The sequence below is a fragment of the Taudactylus pleione genome, unplaced genomic scaffold, assembly GCF_031769625.1.
Source record: "Taudactylus pleione unplaced genomic scaffold, aTauple2 ptg000138l, whole genome shotgun sequence".
Taxonomy (NCBI): Eukaryota; Metazoa; Chordata; class Amphibia; order Anura; family Myobatrachidae; genus Taudactylus; species Taudactylus pleione.
Window position 1 is genome coordinate 945,531 of NW_028284540.1, and position 23,331 is coordinate 968,861.

The window sequence follows — 23,331 nt, forward strand, 5'->3', positions numbered from 1 at the left end:
GAAGCTGCTGTGCTTTATTGAATTTGCCCTATACTGTATATACTTATACACCATATACATACGGTATGGGTACAGGATGCCGGCACTCAGGATGACGGCGCTCGGGATGCCAACACTCGGGATCCCGGCAATCAGAATCCCATCACCGGCATCCTGACAGGGTATTCTAACCCTTTGTCTCTCCCTATCCTAACGCTAACCTTCCCTCCCTGTTGCCTGACCCTAACCTGCCACTCCAGTGCCTAAACCTGACCTCCCCTTCCCTGCACCCTAATCATAACCCTCACCCCTTAGTGCCTAACCCTAACCCTCCCCATAGTTCCTAACCCTAACCCCTAATGCTAACTCTCTCCCCAACCCCATTACTTACCTTTGGGATTCTGGCAGTTGGGATATTGACCGCATTCCCATACATACATGGTGTGAGATTACATACTGTATACTGTATAATTCTGTAGAATGTCAGTCTGTTTATTTCTATACTAATAATGCACAGCAATTTGGAAGGTAAGCAAATGCTGTAAATTTCTTGAAGTGGGATCGAATTAACCTTTTCATGATTTTCTGGTTGAGCAAATTCCAATTTAGAACTTAATTTTCAGAACTATATTTAAGCATAAAAATAAGCTTCAGGTGTATCATTAGTGATTTTAATTACATTTCCCCATTAGCAGTCTGTGTGGCTTCTCTGTGCTGGAAACTTTTGCTTCCATTTTGCTAGTTCTGTTACAGTATTCTGAATTTTCTATCACTCTAACATCCTCCATCCCTCCTGATGTATCCCTGAACTACAGTACTGCAGGGAGAGGCAGAGATGAAGCCAAATGGATCTCAATGCTCTGTCCGTCTCCAATATTCAGCATAAACTTTAATGTGTCTGATATGTTTTCCTGTTAGATAAGGGCCAACAGAACACAAAGGTCTTTTATGAATTTTTCCAAGAGCTCAGAACTGAGCTGGTATCTTCTACACTTTACAACTTAATAATTGATTTGGTGTGAATTGTAAAAGGATTTTTTTTTTTTTAAATGAACAATGTTCTACATACTAATGTGCTTTCGGAACTATTCAAAGCAGATGCAAATATTTCATACTACTTTTTAATGATGTCTCATTTACATTCCTGAAAGTGGTCTGCTTGGTACTGTGCCCTCCATTGGCCTTTATCTAATAATATTTGTACATATGATCAGATATCTGAATACTGCAAACCTTGTGAAATGTAAAGACACAGTGGTCCTTTACCCTTCCAACAGTGGTGCTTAACCTTTTGAGACCTGGGACCCAAATGTGTCAATTTGCAATGTTCTAGTACTAGGACCCACTAAGGATCATTGTGCAATTGTTCTGGGACCACAAAAGAGACCATGTAGAATGCAATGCACTATACATCTGACTATTGAGAATGCTATAAACAGAATCTGGAACCCCAGTGGGGTCCTGTGCCACAGAAACTAGCTTTGTATACAACTGGAAATGTTGCAAAAGTTGTAATCTAATAATGTACAATTCATATGTTCAAATTATAGAAGAGAGTAATATCAGAAATTTTTAGCATTCTGAAACAATATAATTAATTTTGTCCCTTTCAAAAAATAAAATTGTAATATGTTTGTATTAGCCAGGGCTGGATTAAGGTCTGTGGGGGCCCCTGGGCAAAAAACTTGTAGGGGGCCCCTATCAATAAAATGATCAAAATGATTATATAAATATATATATATATATATATATATATATATATATATAAATATATATATATATATATATATATATATACACACACACTATATATATATATATATATATATATAGTGATATCTTGGGGGTGCTTAATGAGGGTCCACACACGGCTTGCAAGTAAAATAAATGAGATGGTGCTTTACTTCCAGCAGGGAAAAACAGGTACAACGCAAAGGAATAGAAAATAATAAACAACCTAGCCCCTGTTTAGGGCGTCTAACTCACTTCTTGAACCCTCTCTATCGTGGTGCAGCTAGTCTGCCAACAAAGTCTCTGCCTGCTTCTTGTAGGTTTATCGCTGGCTCCAGCCTGGCTTGGCTTGGCTGCCACAGCTACACAAATACAGTCTGGATGGCCTTCCCTGTATCCTACAGATTTAAGCCCTGGCTTCCTCAGCCTACAGCTGGAAAACAAGAATGCAGTGAATGCTTTCTTGTCACATAGTCTAAGAGTTTGTGGTCTCCCCTTGCCTCCTGCAAGGTCCAGACACAGGCCTCCTGGCACCCAATGGCTCGCTTAGCTTCACTGGGCTCTCTGACTGGTCTGCCTTCTCACCAGCCCACACCTGAGCTCTATCCACAAGGCAGCCATTAGGCATCATCCCACAATGCTTTTCTAGTCTGTGTGGACTCATCTCCGCTGCCCCACACAGAATCTGCTGCTCACCAGTGCCACCTCTGGTGATATTGCCAATATATATATATATATATATATATATATACAGTCAGGTGCATAAATATTGGGACATTGACAGAATTTTCATATTTTGGCCTCTATTCACCACCACAATGGCTTTGAAATTAAACAAACAAGATGTGCTTTAACTGCAGACTTTCAGATTTAATTTGAGGGTAATTACATTCAAATCAGGTTAACGGTGTAGGAATTACAATGGTGTGTATGTAAGTATGTATTAAAATTTTACTATCACGGTGTGTGGATTGTGTTTATTTAAAGACTTCTTTATAGGTGAACTACAGGTACCAATGGGCCCTTAATGCCCAGCATGCTGGTACTTGTGGTTCTCCAAGTACCAGCATGTGCGGGAGGCTGGCTGGGACCTGCGATTCTACTGTAAAGACAATGTTTATACTAGGGGTGTGCACTGGCCACTTTTCGTGTTTTGTGTTTTGGTTTTGGATCTGGATTGGTTTTGCCAAAACCACCCTTCGGTGTTTTGGGTTCTGGGTTTTGTGTTTTGGATCTATTTTTTTTGAAAAAAAACATAAAAACAGCTAAAATCACAGAATGTGTTGATTTTTCTGCTCCTATGCTATTATCAACCTCAAAAACCTTAATTTCCACTCATTTCCAGTATATTCTGAATACCTCACACCTCACAATAGTGTTTTTATGTCCAAAAGGTTGCACCGAGGTAGATGGATGACTATGCTAAGCGACACAATTGGGCGGCACAAAAACGTGGCCCATCTAGGAGTGACACTGCAGTGGCAGACAGGATGGCAGTTTGAAAAACTAGGCCGCAGACAGTACATAATGCAAAGAAAAAAAAAGAGGTGCTACAGCCCACACATTTCACAAAGACAGAAAAAAAGAATTTTTTATTTTTTGTGGAGCGCACTTTGGGGGTTACACCACCCTTTAACAGACAGACGCACTCTTGTCGCTGCTGCTTTGAGGATGCAGGTGCGGCTACTGCCCACACATTTCACAAAGACAGAAAAATAAAGAAGAATTTTTAATTTTTTGTGGAGCGCACTTTGAGGGTTACACCACCATTTAACAGACAGACGCATGCTTGTCGCTGCTGCTTTGAGGATGCAGGTGTGGCTACAGCCCACACAATTCACAAAGACAGAAAAAAAAGAAGATTTTTTTTATTGTTTGTGGAGCGCACTATGAGGGTTACACCACCCTTTAACAGACAGACGCACGCTTGTCGCTGCTGCTTTGAGGATGCAGGTGGAATCTAGATGGGATTTGGAACCGGGGACACACTACCTCCATCAATTGTCTAAATCCCACTGCACTAATGGCGGATACCGGACGCACATCTAACACCAACATAGCAGTCAAGGCCTCAGTTATACGTTTTGCTTCAGGATGACTGCTGTCGTACTTCATCCTCCTCCCTAAGGACTGTTGGAGGGTCAATTGTTTTGTAAAAGCTGTGGTGTTCCTACTTCCTCTCTGGGATGATGAACAACTCCCAGCAGCAGCAACAGCACTAGGAGGAAGTGGTTCTTGATCTTTCCCTATTTTATTTTTATCAGAGAAAGTTTGGTCCTCCATTTATGTTATATTGATATATACGTGCGGCTAAGGCGCACACAAACACAGAAAATATTATTTTTTTGTAGGAGAATAGTGCACTTTGTGGGTTACACCACCCTTTTAGAAATGAGCCAGCTGGCCCTTTACTTATGGGACACAGGCGCACACTTGGCGCTGCTCCTTTGTTGATGCACGTGCAGCCACAGTGCACACAATTCACAAACACAGAAAATATTTTTTTCTTTTATTTGGAGTGCCCTTTGGGTGTTACAGCACCCTTTAACAGACAAGCCAGCTGGCCCTTTACTTATGGGACACAGGCGCACGCTTGGCGCTGCTCCTTTTTTGATGCACGTGCAGCCACAGTGCACACAATTCACAAACACAGAAAATATTTTTTTATTCTGTTTGGAGTGCCCTTTGGGGGGTTACAGCACCCTTTAATAGACAAGCGAGCTGGCCCTTTACTTATGGGACAAAGCCGCATGCTTGGCGCTGCTCCTTTGTTGATGCACGTGCAGCCACAGTGCACACAATTCACAAACACAAAAAAATATATATTTTTTATTTTTTTGAAGTGCACTTTGGGGGTTACAGCACACTTTAACGGTCAAGCCGGCCGGCCCTTTACCTTTGACACAGATGCACGCTTGGCGCTACTTTGTTGATGCACTTGCAGCTACTGTGCACATAATTCACAAACACAAAATAATATATATTTTTATTTTTTTTGGAGTGCACTTTGTGGGTTACAGCACCCTTTAACGGTCAAGCCAGGCGGCCCTTTACCTATGACACAGGCGTACGCTTGGCGCTACTTTGTCGATGCACGTGCGGCTACTGCGCACACAATTCACAAACACAGAATAGATATTTATTTTTTTGCACTTGGGGGAGCACCCCTGATGGACAGAGCACCCCCTGGACAACACTACAGCACCCCTTTAGGACTGGGACACTGCACAGGACTTTGGAGTGGACACAGCCCCTATGGACAACTGACTGCACAACACAGTCCAGCCAGCCCCTATGGACTTTGGAGGAGTGGACACAGCCCCTATGGACAACAGCAGCACAGCACAACACAGCCAGCCCCTATGGACTTTGGAGGAGTGGACACAGCCCCTATGGACAACAGCAGCACAGCGCAGCACAGCACAACACTACACTGCATTACACTACACAGCCCAGCAGGCCCTAACTCCCACCCTCCCTCTTCACTGTCCACAGCTGAGTGAGAAAATGGTGCAGACGCAGGTACCTTATATAGAATCCAAAACCCGCAAGACCCGGAAGGTGGGATGATGAAGTTTTGCCTCGATTTCAGATCCGAGTCAGGCGGGAAAAGTCGATCCTGACTCGGATCGGCCTCGGATCAGGTGGTCTTGGGGGGGTTCAGATTTCAGAAATCCGAACCTGCTCACCCCTAGTTTATACCCTTCTTTTTTTATACTACACTTACAACCCACCACCAAGGGGTGGCAGGGATAGCCCCGGGCTATCAGCCTAGGCCAGGGTTGCTCTGGAGAGGGGGACTCCTTTATTGGGGGGGTCCCCAGCTCCCCAGGGATCCCCAGCCTGGGTTGACTAGCCTTCAGGGTTGCTGGTTCTGAATAATACAGGGGGACCTTACGCATTTTTTCCCCCTGTATTTCCAGAACCAGGACCAGATCAGAGCCCAGTGCTGGTTGCTCAAAGTACGGGGGATCTCTATGTCATTTGTCCCCTGTATTTTGGCAACCAGGGATGGTTCTGACTAGCTCGGTGTTGGTTGTGCTTATGTATGGTGGACCCCTACACCGTTTGTCCCAGATATTTTGCACAACCAGTACTGGGTCACAAAGCCTGTGGCTGGTTGCTCTTTTGGGAGGGGTCACATGTTTTTGTTATTTTTTAAACAGGTTTTCATTTTTTAAACACAGCAGCAAGGACGGGTCTCACTGATCCTGTACGTGCATCTGTGTTTATTTTTTTGTACACAGAAAAAAAGAGATTTGCCCCCCAGCACACTGCAGCAAAAACAATACTTAAATCCTACATAATAATAGCGATTCAGAGGTATTAGTTACACACTTTTCCAAAATATATGAATAAGCGCCAGGCCAATCGTCAAGGCTCCTCTATACTGGCGTCCCTAAAATTAAGGGGCTCACGTCTGAGAAGCAAGGCACCCCAAAAAAATTCCAGCCAAGGGCCATTCCCAGGGCATCACACGAAAAAGGGGAAAAAGGTGATAGTGAAGTATAAAGAAAAGATGTGTAAGTATAAATCAATAAGTGTTAATGAAATGATAAAGAATTAAAATGACATAAATAATGTTCAAACAAATAGAGAAGTGATAAAAGTATTCTATGTGAATTAAGTGGTGATGTCATGAGAAAGGCCCAGTCAGAACCCCAGTCAGAAAAGATTAATTCTTTATCATTTCATTAACACTTATTGATTTATACTTACACATCTTTTCTTTATACTTCACTATCACCTTTTTCCTCTTTTTTGTGTGATGCCCTGGGGATGGCCCTTGGCTGGAATTTTTTTGGGGTGCCTTGCTTCTCAGACGTGAGCCCCTTAATTTTAGGGACGCCAGTATAGAGGAGCCTTGACGATTGGTCTGGCGCTTATTCATATATTTGCAAATGTGTGTAACTAATACCTCTGAATCGCTATTATTATGTAGGATTTAAGTATTGTTTTTGCTGCAGTGTGCTGGGGGGCAAATCTCTTTTTTTCTATGTTCATTTTTTTTGTAAACAGATGCATGCATCACGGATATCCCTGATCCATGCAAGCATCTGTCTGCTATCATGCACGATCTAAAGATCGGCAAATCTTTAGATCATGTACAATAGTTCTTGTGACACATCATGCAGCTTTGCTGCACATCGTGTCCTGAAGTGCCTTCCCGGAAATTGCAGCCGGGGAGAGTTCAAGGGAAATTGCTCACGATATCGCATCGTGAGCACATCACGTATTGTGTAGGCACCTTCACAAATGACTGTGCTGGCAAAGTGACTGTGTATAGGGGGCATATTGCACACTGATGTATGCTGTGCTAGACTCTGCTGAATAAAGTGTCTAGACTCACAAGTGGCTGTGTGTACAAAAAAAAAGTTTAAAAAAGTATTAAAAACTTTCAATAAAGTTAAAAGTTTAAAAAGACAAAAAAACTACTTATTTTTGGTGCTGTACCACACTGTGTACACAAGCACTGTGACTCCTTGGGCAATAGCCTTCTGTGTGTATAAGCACTGTGACTCCTTGGGCAATAGTGATCTGTGTATACAAGCACCATCACTACTTGGACCGTAGCCCTTTGTGTATACAAGCACCGTGACTCCTTGAACCTTAGCCCTCTTTGTGTCCATAACACACAAGTACTGTGACTCAGTAGTAACAATGCAAGTACAAACACATACCTATATGAACAATAAAACATTGGTGTGTTTTATATGTGTGTTTTATGGGAATGGGATTGAAATACCAGCGGCTGTTTAGGCTCCTTGAGCCTTAGGGCCTGATTCAGAGCCGGACGCTCTGACCAGAGCGCTCGCTCTGAATCAGGGCCCTCCTCCATTAAAATGGAGCGTCCTCCTGGACGCTCGTATAGCTGTGGGTGACCACCCACAGCATATACGAGCATCCAAAAAGATGGTCGCGATGGTCTTGACCATCGGGACCATCAGACTTGCGACGGAAACCCTGCGGTAGGGTTTCCCAGCCACAAGTTCTGGAGTGATTTTGGCTCTATCAGAGCCAAAATCACTCCCACTGACATCACTAGTGATGTCAGTGGGGCCGGCTTCAGACGGAAGGCGTTCCCATGGGAACGCCTCCGTCTGGTAGGCACACCCCCGGCACGCCGACCAAAGGGGGCGTGCTGTCAGTCACCATCGACAGCACGCCCCCTTTGGTGCGAGACCCCGAGCGACAGCTTGGCTGTCGCAGTCCGGGTCTCGCGCATGCGCACGACGGAGCTCCCTCAGTGGGGAACATCGACCCACTTGCGAGCGTACTGCCGCTTGCGAGTGGGTCTGAATGACCCCATTAGCCCTTTGTGTGTCCATAACACACAAGAACTGTGACTCAGTAGTCAGTGGCAGTTAGTGGTAATGTTTCATAGATGTGCTTTAAAATGCGGTGTCTATCGCTTAGTAACCAGCAAGCTCACTGCAGCCTTTGGCCAATAATGGTTAAAACAATATTGTGAGCTGTGAGCTGGTCTAAATTTACTGTATATGACTGGAAATTAATGTTATTGGGGTTAATAATGCTCTAGGAATAAAAAAAAGCCCAAATTATGCTAGTCTAGTTATGCTAGTCCAGACTGCGACAGCAGAGAGCACTTCCCATGGGAAGCCACTCCCCTGTTATTATGGCAGCCCTATCTGGCTTCTAGTTGTTGCAGCAGATGCAGTTCCTAGAAGATGGCCAGTTTTCTAATTTGTGTGCATGTGCAGGACTGCAATTTTGCACATGCACACAATTACGGACCTCCCCAGCCAGACAGGTAAGGAGCCGCCGCTGGACACAAAAAGCCACGTCCGGTCACGCACAGATGTACAAATGTCGCACACCAAATTAGTGTAAGCTAGTAATGTCATTTTGTTGCTTCTGTGTTTTTAAATATGCAAATAAGGCTCAAAATTTGAACTAAAAAGATGCTCAGCATGGCCAAGTCATAGGCAAACGCAGGGGGGGGTTTCCGTCTGCCTGGAAACCCCCCCTCTCCAGCCCATACCATGACCACAATAGAAATAGTAGATTGTTACTAGTGCTGCATGTTCTTCTCAGTATCACAAATGAAATAATTAGCATCACCTGTGGATCTTTTAACATGTATCAGCCAGTAAAAAAAAACCTGTGCACCAACTAGAAGATCTGGAAAACATGCACTGTTAGAGATGCACTTCTATAGAGCCCAATATGTACATATATGTACAGGGCAGTGCTAGGTTCTTCTGCTGCTCCTCCAGGCTCCCAGACTTGCTCCAGTAGTCTGGAAGGTGCCCACATCTAAAATAAATACATTCAGCTCAGGGAGGATGGCCCTACTGATGCATCTAATGGCTTATTGTGATCGCTGGTCCTGTATATGCTGGAATTATTACACACAGTACACTTTGTATGACGCTTATTAAAGCTGGTTAAGTACTAATTCTGCCCTCTTCATGGACTGGCCACACTCGCTCTAAAATTAAGCATTTGGAAACCCCCCTCTGGAAATCCTGCGTTTGCCACTGCAAGTTGTACGGTAACCTGGCGCACCAAAAGGGGTTATTTGGTGCGACTAAAGCAACCGTGAGAAAAGACACATCTGTATAATGCAGCGGTATTCAACCGCTGTGCCGCGGCACACTAGTGTGCTGCGGGTGGTTGTTCAGTGTGCCGTACTTCTGATCAGTACTGCAGGCAGCGAGGCCCGGGCAGCGCTGCCGCTGAGCTCTTCTGGGTGGCAAAAAAATGTGTATTTATTCTTAAATAAATATACAAGGGGCTAATGTGGGAGCTAGTGTGACTTGTTGTTTTGGGGAAAGCAATGTGTTTTTATTTTTTCTGTAGGGGTCAGCCAATGGTGTGGGGGTTTTTCTTGTGTGGGGAGCAATGTGGTTTATATTTATTCTGTGTGGCCTGGCAATGTTATTTTTATTTGTTTCTGTGGGGGCCAATGTATGTGTTTTATTCCTGTGGGGTACAATCAGGGCCGGATTATAGGGGGGGCAACAGGGGCGGTCGTCCCTGGGCCCCCACACATAGAGGGCCCCTACACAGTGATCCCAAAGAGAACATTACTGGAGGGCAGAACAGCATTTCGCTGCCTGCGCTCCTGTTCACCTCCGTGGCTCAGTAGTTTGGTGCGCTGGTCCCCGCCCCGGTTCTCAGCTGCAGCGGTCAGTGAACATATCGGCAGAGAGGCCACAGCAGCACACACCCCTTCACAGACTCCGCGCTCAGGGATGGCCGCAGATCTTGCCACTCGGGGCTGATGACAGAAGTGCCTGTAGGCTCTGAAGTGCTTTCCCCACTGCTGCCGCTCTACTTCAGTAGTGAAGTACCGGGCCCGGCGGAGGAAACAGATTCGCCGAACTTATGAAAAAGAGGAGATGGAGATCCTCTGCAGTGCTCCGCCTCCACCCACTAACCAGTAAGTATACAGTACTAACATGTCGGGCAGTGCCTGCCGCAGCTCTCCTGAGTCATGCACACAGACCCTCAGCCAGACTCACCACACTGGGGGCCCCCACAAGTATGTTGTTGCCCTGGGCCCCCACAAACCATAATCCGGCCCTGGGTACAATTTATGTGTTTTATTTCTCTGGGGCCAATGTGTGTGCATTTTATTCCTGTGGGGGTCAATGTATGTGTATTTTACTCCTGCGGAGGCCAATGTAGCGTGTTTTTTTTATGTGGGAGCCAACATATATGTTTTTTCATTCGACGCGTATGCCGCATCACCGGCAGGTGTGCCTTGGCAATTTTAAAATCTTGCGCAGTGTGCCTCAAGTTGAAATAGGTTGAAAATCGCTGGTATAAGGGATAATGCATCCCCTAATATTAGATATTATTATCTTTGGTGACTAGACATTTTGGAGAATGACAAAGACTAGTATAACTTTCACAGCTGTTTATACAAGTATTCCCAGAACTCATATAGTATAAGGCTATATTTTACAGGAGCAATAGCACTGATAATCAAAAATAAGTGATGGCTCCACCACACATAGGGCCTGATTCAGCAAGGATCGCAACTGCGATTACGCACGCAATCGGCTGATTGTTGCATTCTGCACATGCATCGCAGTGCACGAACCAGCCACTGCGATCGGGACTGCGATCTCAGAGACTACGCAGACCCATCGCAGAGTGATTGACAGGTATGCAGTTTGTGGGAGGTGATGGGCGGTGGTTGGCCGTTGCATGGGCGTGCATAAATTATCCACTGCGATCATAGGCAAACGCAGGGGGGGTTTCCGTCTGCCTGGAAACCCCCCTCACCCGGCCCACAGCATGACCACAATAGAAATAGTAATATAATAGAATTTTACTAGTGCTGCATGTTCTTCTCAGTATCACAAATGAAATAATTAGCACCACCTGTGGATCTTTTAACATGTATCAGCCAGTAATAAATAACCTGTGCACCAACTAGGAGATCTGTTAAGGATGTGCTGCTATAGAGCCCAATATGTACATATATGTCTAGGGCAGTGCTAGGTTCCTCTGCTGCTCCCCCAGACTCCCGGACTTGCTCTAATACTCTGGAATGGTGCCTACATCTAAAATAAAACCATTCAGTTCAGGCAGGATGCCCTACTGCCGCATTTAATGGCTTACTGTGATTGCTGGTCCTGTATATGCTGGAATTATGACCCAATATACTTTGTATGATGCATATTAAAGCTGGTTAAGTGCTAATTCTACCCTCTTCGTGGACTGGCCACACTCACTCTAAAATCAGGCATTTGGAAACCCCCCTCTAGAAATCCTGCGTTTGCCACTGACGATGCTATACGCAGCTTGTCTACTGACAGCGTGCGACGAGGTTAGCAATTTCTGAGTAAGGTCAGAGCTTGTGCAAGTGTGTATGAGTCTGCAATGTTACTAGATTACACCGATAGGTTTGCAGTCTTGCTAAGTATTACGGATGTGTGAAAAAGTAAAGTGGGCATCCTTATGTTGTGCTGCGATGGCATAGCGATCACAATGAATTAGCATATCATCGCAGTGAGACTGTGTGCGTAATCGCAGCCGCAATCACAGTTGCGATCCTTGCTGAATCAGGCTCATATTATACTAGGATAGAGTATGTATACTCTTCGTCCCCTCCTTTTATGCATGTAACAATGCAAGTACAAACACATACCTGTATGAACAATAAAACATTTGTATGTTTTATTTGCGTGTTTTATGGGAATGGGATTGAAAGCCGGTGAGTGTTTAGCTGCCGGTTCAAATCCCGACAGTGTGAGCCCGACAGCAGGAAATTCTGACAGTGGCAGGTAAGTGATCTAACCCTTCCCTCTTTCCCCCCTTACCCTCCCTTAGGGCAGGGCCAAAACTTGGATTTTTATCACCAAGGGCAAGACAGTAATTTGGCGCCCCCCCTGGTAATTCCCCCATAGTAGCAGTGCCCCTATAGTAATGCCCCCTTCAGCAGTACACTTATAGTAATGCCCCTGTAGTAGTGCCCATATAGTAATGCCTCCATAGTAATGCCCCTGTAGTAATGCCCATATGGTAATGCCCCCATAGTAATGCCTCCATAGTAATGCCCCTGTAGTAATGCCCCCATAGTAATGCCCCTGTAGCAGTGCCCATATAGTAATGCCCCCATTGTAATGCCCCTGTAGTAGTGCCCATATAGTAATGCCCCTGTAGTAGTGCCTATATGGTAAGGCCCCCATAGTAAGGCCCCTGTAGTAGTGCCCATATGGTAATGCCCCTGTAGTAGTGCCCATATAGTCAGGGCCGGATTAAGGCTTGTGGGGGCCCCAGGGCAACTAAGTTGCGGGGGACCCCTTCAAGCCACACAGAGTCGAGCCCAGCCCAGCCGTGCCCCCAGTAGCAGTCTGCCCCAGCAGTGCCCCCAGTAGCAGTCCCCCCTCAACAGTAGTCCCCCCAGGAGTACCCCTAGTTGTAATCTTCCTCTATGCTGTGACCCCTAGTAGTGGTCCCACCAGTGTGCAGTGCCCCCAGTAGTCGTCCGCCCAGTAGTACCCCCAGCAGTGCTCCTAGTAGTCCCCCCAGCAGTGACCCTAGTAGTCCCCCCAGTTATCCCCCCAGCAGTGCCGCTTGTAGTACCCCCTGCAGTGGCCCTAGTAGTAGTAGTACCCCCCAGCAGTGCCCCTTGTAGTAACCCCTGCAGTGCCCCTAGTAGTAGTACCCCCCAGCAGTGCCCCTTGTAGTACCCCCTGCAGTGCCCCTATTAGTAGTACCCCCCCAGCAGTACCCCGTGTAGTACCCACTGCAGTGCCCCAAGTAGTAGTACCCCCCAGCAGTGACCCTTGTACTGCCCCCTGCAGTGCCTCTAGTACCCCCCCCCCAGACGCACACAAAAAAACAACAGCTTCCACTTACCTTAATCCCCGCTCTGTCATCTGCTCCTCCGTCCGGCGTCCTCCCGGGCTGGCTCGCTCTGCATGACAGGAGAGACGACATGTCATCAGCTGACAGAGATTTCCTGGCTTCTTCCTCTCATCTGTGGCAGCCGGCTGTGTGACCCCATGGGTCACCTTATCCGGCCAATGTACCGCAGATTATCTGATGCTCCATTGGACAACGCAGCTAGGATACGTAATGCAGCAGGTGGCGTGATGCCTCCTGCTACATTACCATATCTGCACAGACGGAATTGCAAAGCTGCTTGCGAGCAGCTTTGTAATTCCATTTGAAGCTGAAACAGGCCCTGTGTCTCTTTCACCATATGCTCTCATTGAGATTCATTTTTAACTATATTGCTGTGTGTCAGATGTATTGGAAAAAAATATTTAAAAATACACTGTAGCACAATGTAGATTGGATGCAATTAATAACACAAATATGTATAATTTCATTCAAGGCAACAATTTTTAATTTTACACACTTTTGCACAGGCTTAACTTGCATTAGAAGTGCATCATAACTGCACAACTTTAGCACAGGTTCTTACGTGACTCGTAACTTTTGGGAGTATTGTAAGCAGAAGAAAATAAGTACTTAAGAACCAAATTGAACTAACAAACAAAAAACTATTTTTTTTCTAACCACAGACAGTTGCTGAAACACACCCAGGATTCTGGTAAATAAACACAGATGTTTGTGCAATGTTCCTAAACGCTTACAGCAGCTGGTATCAGTTGGTAATAGTTAGCGCTTCAGTTCCTTTCATTTACAAATGGGCATGGCTTACATCTTGGATCTGCTCCTATATCTTAGTACTTTACATTCATAATAACATTTGTAGCACTCTTGTTGGTCAATCATTTGTAGAACCATTCTACCAACTTCTGTAAATAATTTAACCCTGTAAATAATTTGTCAGTTTACTGGAAAATGTTCCAGAGAGAAATTCATAGCAAATGCCATAAATAACAATCGTTATTTTATTATAGGTTAAAATTAGAGATGTGCGGGTCCAGTTCCCAGAGAACCTGCAACCACTGAATTTAGGGGTAATGAGTCGAACTGAGTCCTTGGCCCTGATTCAGACCCACTCGCAAGCGGGCGCACGTACGTTAGGCGTACGTACAAAAATATTTAAATTCAATGGCTCGCTCGTATTTTCGTTCGCATCTAAAATTCCTCCCTAAACTCTGACGACCCCTCCTCTAACTAACGAGCGTACGAAATAGCGAGCGTACATCCCCGAAATGGCTTGAAAGGAACGCACGCACAAGTATAAACAGGAAGTGGCCTTGTCAGATGTCGATTACCTGCTCCTTTATTCTGCCTACCTCCATCAATCGTATCATGCCAATCAATGTATCAATTAGCTTAATTGTTTGTTTTTTTTCAACACAATGCAAGAAACTTTACTCTTGTCCGTGTTTGTGTTTACCCGCAGAATACGTACGGATGAAACATTCGCTTTTATTGTTCAAAAAACATGTGAACCACAATTAAACAATTGTTCTATTGCTGTGGATCCCCGCATATTTCCCTGGGTTCATTTCTTTATTTAAATTTGCTTACGCATGTCACTGCATCAAGCCTATCATAACTCTCCAGAGATTTCTGGCCCTGTCGAACACATGACTCATACACTAACCAATAAAATTGCTCCTGTTAATTTCCAAAATACATTAGCCAATCAGAAAATTTTTACACACTTTATCAAAAATGATTTTTAAGAAAAACACCATTGCCATCATGAGAGCCTCCGCATTCACCAGGCGCGAGCTGCTGGTGCTTACGGAGGTCATGGATCGCCGGATCACCAGCCAGCCTCAACCCATCACCAACCGGCAGAAGCGCTCCGCGTACGCGGAGGCACGGTCCCGCCTGCGGTCCTTCGGCTCACGCCGCAACATCGGGCAGCTGGAGCGCAGGTGGTCCGACCTGCAACGGCGAACGCCCCGCTTGCTGGCATGATTTCGCATGCAGATCGAGGAAAGTAAGTGTTATGTATTGTGGTTTTAATGTTTGTGTTTGTGGGCAAACTGCGTGTGCATGTTTTCCTGTCTGTCCTATTTATTATTTGTACTCATATCTGCGTGTGCATGTTTTCCTGTCTGTCCTATTTATTATTTGTACTCATATCTGCGTGTGCATGTTTTCCTGTCTGTCCTATTTATTATTTGTACTCATATCTGCGTGTGCATGTTTTCCTGTCTGTCCTATTTATTATTTGTACTCATATCTGCGTGTGCATGTTTTCCTGTCTGTCCTATTTATTATTTGTACTCATATCTGCGGGTGCATGTTTTCCTGTCTGTCCTATTTATTATTTGTACTCATATCTGCGTGTGCATGTTTTCCCTCTATTTCTGATTTATTCATTCTACTCCTATTTGGCTTATTTTTTGGGTTGTGTTTTTTTTTTAGTTTTGGTCCCCGGATTTGTCCATAAACTAACCGCAATTTCTTTGACATATTTTAGGGGGACAGCCAAGACTCCGCCATCACCGTCCATCCAGACGGCGTTCCCGGCCACTATCCCCAACCCCCAGCCAACACTCCACCCCAAATCTTTCCCCTATTCCCCACTCCTCCCCATCCTTCCCAGACCCTCTCCCGGAAATGTCGGGCCTCCTTCCCCTCCGTCCCACTTCCCCCTCTCCTCCACCCACCCCTCTTCCAATTACCCCCTCCCTGGAGTCCATCATAACTCCTCCCCATTCTTTGGGGAATGACGGATCCTCCGAGGAGGATCATGGAGGCATTTCCGGAGCTCCCGTTTTGGCTCCCGGTATGTTTTTATTTTGTTTTTTTTTAAAGCACAAACTGTTTGTATGTAATCATGTGTCGTGCCTTTCTTCGTGTTTTTGTGGCTTGACTTTTGGTGATTTCGCAGTTTGCCTTTACCTCTTCCTGGTGATTTCAACATACACATATCACACCTGTGGGAATTTGTACATAGGCCTTGTATTTTTGGCAGCACCCCCTTTTTTTATTTTTTTTTAGGTTTAGGAGTGATTTCGTTGTGTTTTTGTTTTTTTAATGTGGATTCCCTATTGTTGTATTAACCCACACACTTTTCTCACCCACAGAGGAACAGAGGCGTCGGCAAGAGGTGGCGGATTGTGTTGGCCAGATGCGCCAACATGTAATTGGCATTCTTGTGGCCCTTGACCGGCTGTCTGGCCTCCTTCGCCAGTAGTTTTTTTATTTTTGTTAACTTTTCAAAATAAATTTTTTCAGACAAATATACGTTCTGGCTCATTTTTTAAATCCAAAACCAAGATAGTTTAGCATGACATAAGTAGACTGTTCCTGCAAGGATTTCCCTTTTTTAAAAGTTAGATTGTGTTTTGTCTTTGTATGTCAAACAGACACAAGAAACACATAACAGTAACAATGTCATTTCCCTTTTTGGGTGTAGTGTCAATTACATATTTCTACATTTTACAGGTTCCTAGTTGGTGCGCAAGCTGCTTAGGCCAATCTTACAAATCCCAAGGTTGGGCCAGGCTTCCTTTTGGTGTGGGTTGGGAAGCTGAAAACATATTTCAGTTTAGCTCAACTGGCGTCAGTACTGGATTACCCCTTAGTCAAATGTAACTTGTGTTAACCTGGTTACACTTGCTGTTAACGTCCCAAAAAAGGAAGACCATTTCACTCTCCAAACATTTATTCACAACATAACAGAGAAAACAAAGTGGTCACTCCCAAAAAAAGAACACAGTGATAAATTCAAATACAACACATACCAAGAAATAATTAAATAAAAACAAAAAATCAAGAACTGGTTGACGAAGGACCATGCCAACATGATTCCACAAACATGGCGTTGCGATATGGGTTCCAGAATATATGCCCAAAAGGACCAGATCCAGGTTCTGTAAGGGTAGCAGGAAGTAGTGAGCGTTGGAGTGCCAAAGATTATGTGAACAAACAGAAGATGGTGAGAAAAAAAACACAAAATTAGATGTTCGCAAACAAACACAAACACATTAGGTATAAACACTGTAGTTTTGTTACAACTTACCTGAAAAATCTGGCCACAACATCATCGCGTATGGCCCCCCCACATACTGACCTCCGACCAACCTCGGGGGGGCCATCCTCAGGTAAGGCATCCTCTGGCTGCATTGGGACACCACTCCTTATGGCAATGTTGTGAAATATCCCACACAGGACCACAATTTTAGACACCATATCCGGCACATACATGAGCTCGCCACCAGAGCGGTGGAGGCATCTGAATCGGCCTTTTAAAAGGCCGATACAGCGCTCCACCACTTGCCTGGTGGCTGTAAGTGCGGAATTATATGCACTTTGTGGCCCTGGTGTGGGAGCCAAATAAGGAGTGAGCAGCCAGGACATGCAAGGGTATCCACTGTCTCCTGTGAAAAAAAATAGACAACATCAGGAACACTGTGTATCAAGCTTAACATTGTTATGTACTAAAGGTCTCCACTTACCCAGAAGCCACGCATCACCAGCTTGTAGGTTGGTTAATTTCTGCCATATCCCTGATTGCCGGATGACGAAGGAGTCATGAGCACTTCCTGGTAATTTAGCATTCAGGGACAGGATCTGGAGGGAGGCATCACATACCACCATTACATTCAGGGAGTGATAGTGTTTACGGTTTCTAAATATTGCCTCCAGCCGTGCTGGAGGCTGAAGTGGTATGTGAGTACCATCCACAACCCCTATGATGTGTGGGAAGCCAGCTATTTGGTAAAAATTGGCCTTGGCCACACTAAGGGCACCCATATCCAAAGGCATTTTAATAAAATGATGGAGGTGCTTGAAAAGTGCCTCCATCACTGCCCTCAGGATCCGGGAAAAGGAGGATTGGGAGATGCCCGCCACTATTCCCACCGTTGTTTGAAACGATCCTGAGGCACAGAAATGTAACACCGCCATAAATTGCGTCAGTGGTGGTATTGCAGTTGGACTGTCAATTTGCCGCTCAAGATCACTTTCTATTAATGAGAGAGTGTCTATGATGATTTTGGGAGGTAGACGGTAGCGTCTTAAAACCTCATCATCGGGCATTCCAAAAAGGGTGACACATGTTCGAAATATCTGGGGCCTTGCATGCCTACGATGCCTACGCCTGGGACGAGTTTGAGGTTGGTCGTCTTCCGGGAGCAGGGCCAGAACAATTCGCCCCAGATCTACCTGAAATTCAAAGTTTACAATGTAAGGCTTTTGAGCCACCCCAAAAGTAACATAAAACAACTTAGCTTTATGATACCATCCATAGCTGCTTACATGCCGGGGTATTGTCATGATACGTATAAACTGTAAAAAAGCCAAAAATGAGACATCAAAAATTTAGAGGGTGATTTTATGTTGGTCAATTTGGTGCAAGCCAACACATAAAATAGGCGAAACACACATTTGGCCATCGATGAAAACGACATTGCACACCGTACGTCAAATAGGGGTCAAATGGACCCCAAAAATGGAAAAGGGAAAAGCAAAACTGGTTTACATGATGAATAAGCCTCGAAAAATGCGTTAATTAGTTCGCAAATGCAAGTCACTACACCAACAGTCAAAAATGCGTTAATTAGTTCGCAAATGCAAGTCACTACACCAACAGTCAAAAATGCGTTAATTAGTTCGCAAATGCAAGTAACTACACCAACAGTCAAAAATGCGTTAATTAGTTCGCAAATGCAAGTCACTACACCAACAGTCAAAAATGCGTTAATTAGTTCGCAAATGCAAGTCACTACACCAACAGTCAAAAATGCGTTAATTAGTTCGCAAATGCAAGTCACTACACCAACAGTCAAAAATGCGTTAATTAGTTCGCAAATGCAAGAAAAATAATGGACTTACCAAAATCGAATATATAAGATTTCCCTCAAAAAGGTCTTTGGGTCCGAAAGCCAAAACAAACTAAAATAGATGAAATTAGTGTTAAAAAAAAAATATCAAACAAAAAACCAGAAGTAGACACCAATTGGCCACAAATTAGACTGCACAAAACTTACCAAATCAGGAAACGATGGCAAAAAAACCCCCCAAAAAATGCGAACGGAAAACCAAAACAACTGTAGCAAACCAAAAAAAATACAAACACCGCCAAATCCTCCAACCGCAAACAACCAAATCCAACCAACTTAACCGCCAACAATCCAACAACGCAACCTCGACTCCACACACACCAAGCCATAAATAGTGTTTATTTTCCCGCACAAATTAAGGATGAATCATAGGGACGCACAATCAATGATGCGGCCGCAAACTAAGGACGCATGTATAAATACGTCACGAAATCACATTTAATTTCTGGTTGATTTCATTCTGGAAGCAGAGACATGGCTTCAGACCAGGGAAACAATTGCCAAAATTCCGGCGGTAAGGCCTTCATGCATTTTGTCTCAATGATTCTTTAAAAACATAATATTGTGCAAGTTGTGAAGTGGCTAAATCTGCATATTTACCCAAATAGGTGAGGAGGATGACATGGAAGAGACTGCTGGCCCCAGTCAACCCGCCAAAGCTGCCAAAAAAAAAAGGCAGCCACATTTCACAAGCAAGGAGATGGAGGTTTTGATCCAGAAGTGCGTTGACATCCTGCCCCAGGCAGCCAGGAATATGAGCCAAAGCCAGAAGTGGAGAATGTGGGAGGAGGTCGCCGTTGCTGTCAATAGGGTGGGTGATTATGTCCGTCTAGCCCGGGATGTCAAACGGCGGTAAGTAAACACTTTCCCATCCTATAAACAAACCCCATTGTAAAAAAAAGGATAATGGTTCCAATTTCATTCCACAGATGGGCAGACTTCAAATATCGTCTCAAGCAAAAACTTGCCGACAGGGCTAGGCATGCAAGGGGGACAGGTGGGGGTCCCACCCCTGTGTCATTGGAGTTGACAGACTTAGAAGAGCTGGCACAGGGGTGTGTGCAGGCTGTGGAGGTGTTTGGCGTGTCCAACATGGATACGGACATGCCAGACTTTGCGGCTCCTCATGTTGGCCAAGGTAAGTCTTGTGATGTCACCAACTCTGAAATGCTATTGTGCCAACATGTAGATTCTAATGTGAGTCTTTTCGCATTTTTCCTAACAGAGACAGAGGCGGATGAGTCTGCACCAGAGGGGAGCCTTGGCCGCAGAATTTCTGCTGGCTCTGCAGGGGAGGAACCAGTACATCCGGCTGAGTACCCTGCAGAAGCCAGTCCAGGGCGTGCCCCCTCGCAGGCAGTGGGCCTCCTCACAGAACTCAATTTTAAATCGGATTTCCATACGGAGATTCTGCAGAGGATGGACGCCAGTCTGATACGGGAGGCTGAGGCCCTGGAGCAAAATGCTGCGGCCAACGTGACCATTGCTCAGGCCCTGGCGGAAAATACCAGGGCCAACATCCGCATCGCCGATGCCCTGGAGCAGCTCGTTCGCCAGCACATGGTGGAGCCGACCTCCCTTCCTGCCGGAACATCCGGATCCTCCACCTCTGGCACAACATCAGCCAATCCTCCAAATGTGCCTAGCCCTGTGCCTAGTCCAGAGGCCACAACATCTGCCTCTGGACAGGCCAGCCCGATGGCATCCCGGACCCTGTCTGGCGCCCACCCTCACCCAGCCAAACGGGCGAGAAAACGGTGACAGCAATGGCGACTTTTCCCACACTCCTTCTGTGCTTGGCTCATATTCCTTTCTGGTCAAAACTTCCCTCTCCTTTCTTGTGAAATGTTTTTAATTTTGGTATTTACGTTTATGTTACCAGTTATGGCTTTTTTTTTTTTTTTAACAAATATCTTTGCCACAAAAAAAAGGCAACAAAATATTAGGCCAATTTGTTTGTGTTTAAACAATAAATTTAAAACAAAAAACTGACATTGTATTGTGACATTATTGTACAAATGGGTTACATTTAATCCTGGCCCTAAAGGCAAAAACTGACCCTCTTAAAAAAAAAAAAAGGCCTCTTTAAGGAACGTTTAAAAAATCACATAGCGATGCAAATTCCACAGTAAACCAAAAAAAAGGGGAGCTAATTAAAACATGATGACATTATTGTTACAATAGGCCATAACCAACAAATTGTGGCCAAAATAAAACACCAAAAATGTACGCTAATTGATTGTGTAATCATGACATTAGCAGCTCTGATTTCCACCTGCGTACGCTTTTGTGCTATCCCAATAAACTGCTTTCCAAACACATACCAAGCCGGTTTTCAATCCAACACTAATTACTTTACTGACCAGCCGCGATTAATCGCAGCACCATCGTTGAGTCCCGGGACGGAGGAGAAGGCCATCGCCAATGTGGTCGAGTAATCCTGACCCTAAGCTGTGCGAGCATTTTGAAGGGAAAGCGGATGTTCCAGTGACGTATGAGACGGTCCGAACACATTTGACGTTCGCATCTGCTAATGTATGTACGCCCCAAAAACGCCTCGCCACGCCTGCGTTTTTTCATCTCCACCCCCGTCAACACCCAAAAACGCCCTGTTCTGTCAATCACATTTGACATGTCACTTCCTGTACGCTATTTTAGGAACGAGAGAAAAAAAGCTCGCAATCTGCCGTACGCACATGCGCAGTGTAACACCGACGCATGCGCGGTTAGTCAACATCGGAACGCAACGAGCGTACTGTTGTTAACGTGCGGCTCTGAATGAGGGCCCTAGTTTGGAATCACTTTGGGGTTCCGAATCGAACTGAGTCCCGGGTTGGTTACGCGGCCAGTTCGGAAATTGGTTTAAAAAACCAAACTTGGGTTTTGGATTGCATGTAAACAGATGCAAATTACATAATTTTAGCTGTTTACATATATTTTTTTAAATACAGATCCAAAACCAAAACACGTGAGCATGGGTTTGCAAAACCAAAACCAAAACATGAAGATGAATCCAGATCCAAAACCAAAACACAGGGGTCCTCGCACATCTCTAGTTAATATGTACATGTTTACAAGCAACATTTGTATTTACCATGTTTCACTATGAAACTGATTTTAAAGTGGCTAGAACCCCCTCCTCTGGTGCCTATTGCAATAGTTTAAATAATTGGCTGGGAAAACTCACCAACTGCTGGTCACGCCTGACCAAAGAAGCTCGTGCCAATTTAGAATGGTAGCCCTTCACATCACACTCACATCCAATGCTGGCACACCCATTTTGTCTGCTGCTGAGTACACTGGCTAATCATGGAAAATTCAGACATGTGGAAAACAATTCCTATCTTCTTTATTATTCTGAACAAAGAGCTTTTTTACACTTTATATTTGCAGTTTAGTAATACATTGCTAATACAAAACTACTAGAAAGTTAGTATACTAGCAAAGTGATTTCACCAGAAATGTATAACCATCTCAGAGGTTTTTCCATTCATTTCAAATGTGTCCATTAATTTCAATGGGGTTTACTGGGTGTGTGTGTGCTACTTTAAAAATCCCATTCAAATGCATGGATGCAATTAAATGAATGTAAACATCTCTGTCGATTACTAGCTAAATGGTTAATAATAAAAATTCCATGAAATTTAGATAGCCTTTTAGAGGGGTATTATTCTAAGTGCATTTATTATATTCAAATGTAATGGTAGGTGAAAGCTGATTAGGCTTGAGAATAGGTAAGAATCCTAGGTTTTTTGCTGATTGGTTAGCATGACAGCCTTGCTGCTGGGCAGTTTAGTGTAATTAAGGAGTCATCTGGTTTTAGATTGGCCAATGCTTTGCTCAGGGGAGTGTTTAGCTAGTAGGGTATATTAAGGGTGTTCTGGATAAAGACAGCCTCTTTTCCATTTGGAATTCCTGGTGGATAAGAATCCTGCCATTTGGCTTTATTTATTGCTACTAATTGTACAATTTGTATTCCCTATTCTGCTATCATGCCCCATCCTCGTAGGTGTGCTGCCCCCCCTGAAGGCTGGCTGATTTCACAGCCACAGTCACGTGGTCTCTCGCCTGATGCCACCCCTATCCCCAGTTATTGTGAGGGTTCCAACTATACCAGGGGTTGTGTCAGTGCCTCCCCCTTGTCGCCAGCAGGGTCACACATGTCCGTGACCTCTGGCAGCTTTTCTGTGTCCCCCAGTGGCGCGGCCTTCACTGTCACCGCTAGCCACTCCCTAGCAGGTATTCTGGGACCTGCTGGGTTTAGAATTGGTGGCCCTCTCTCTGCTGGCCCCTGCTCTACTTTCCCTGTCAGTGCGGTGGGGACAGCAGGTCCTCCCCCTCTTTCCTCCATTGTGGGTGGCAGCAGTTCAGCTGTGCTGCCTCCAGCGGCAGCCATTTCCCCAATGGTTTC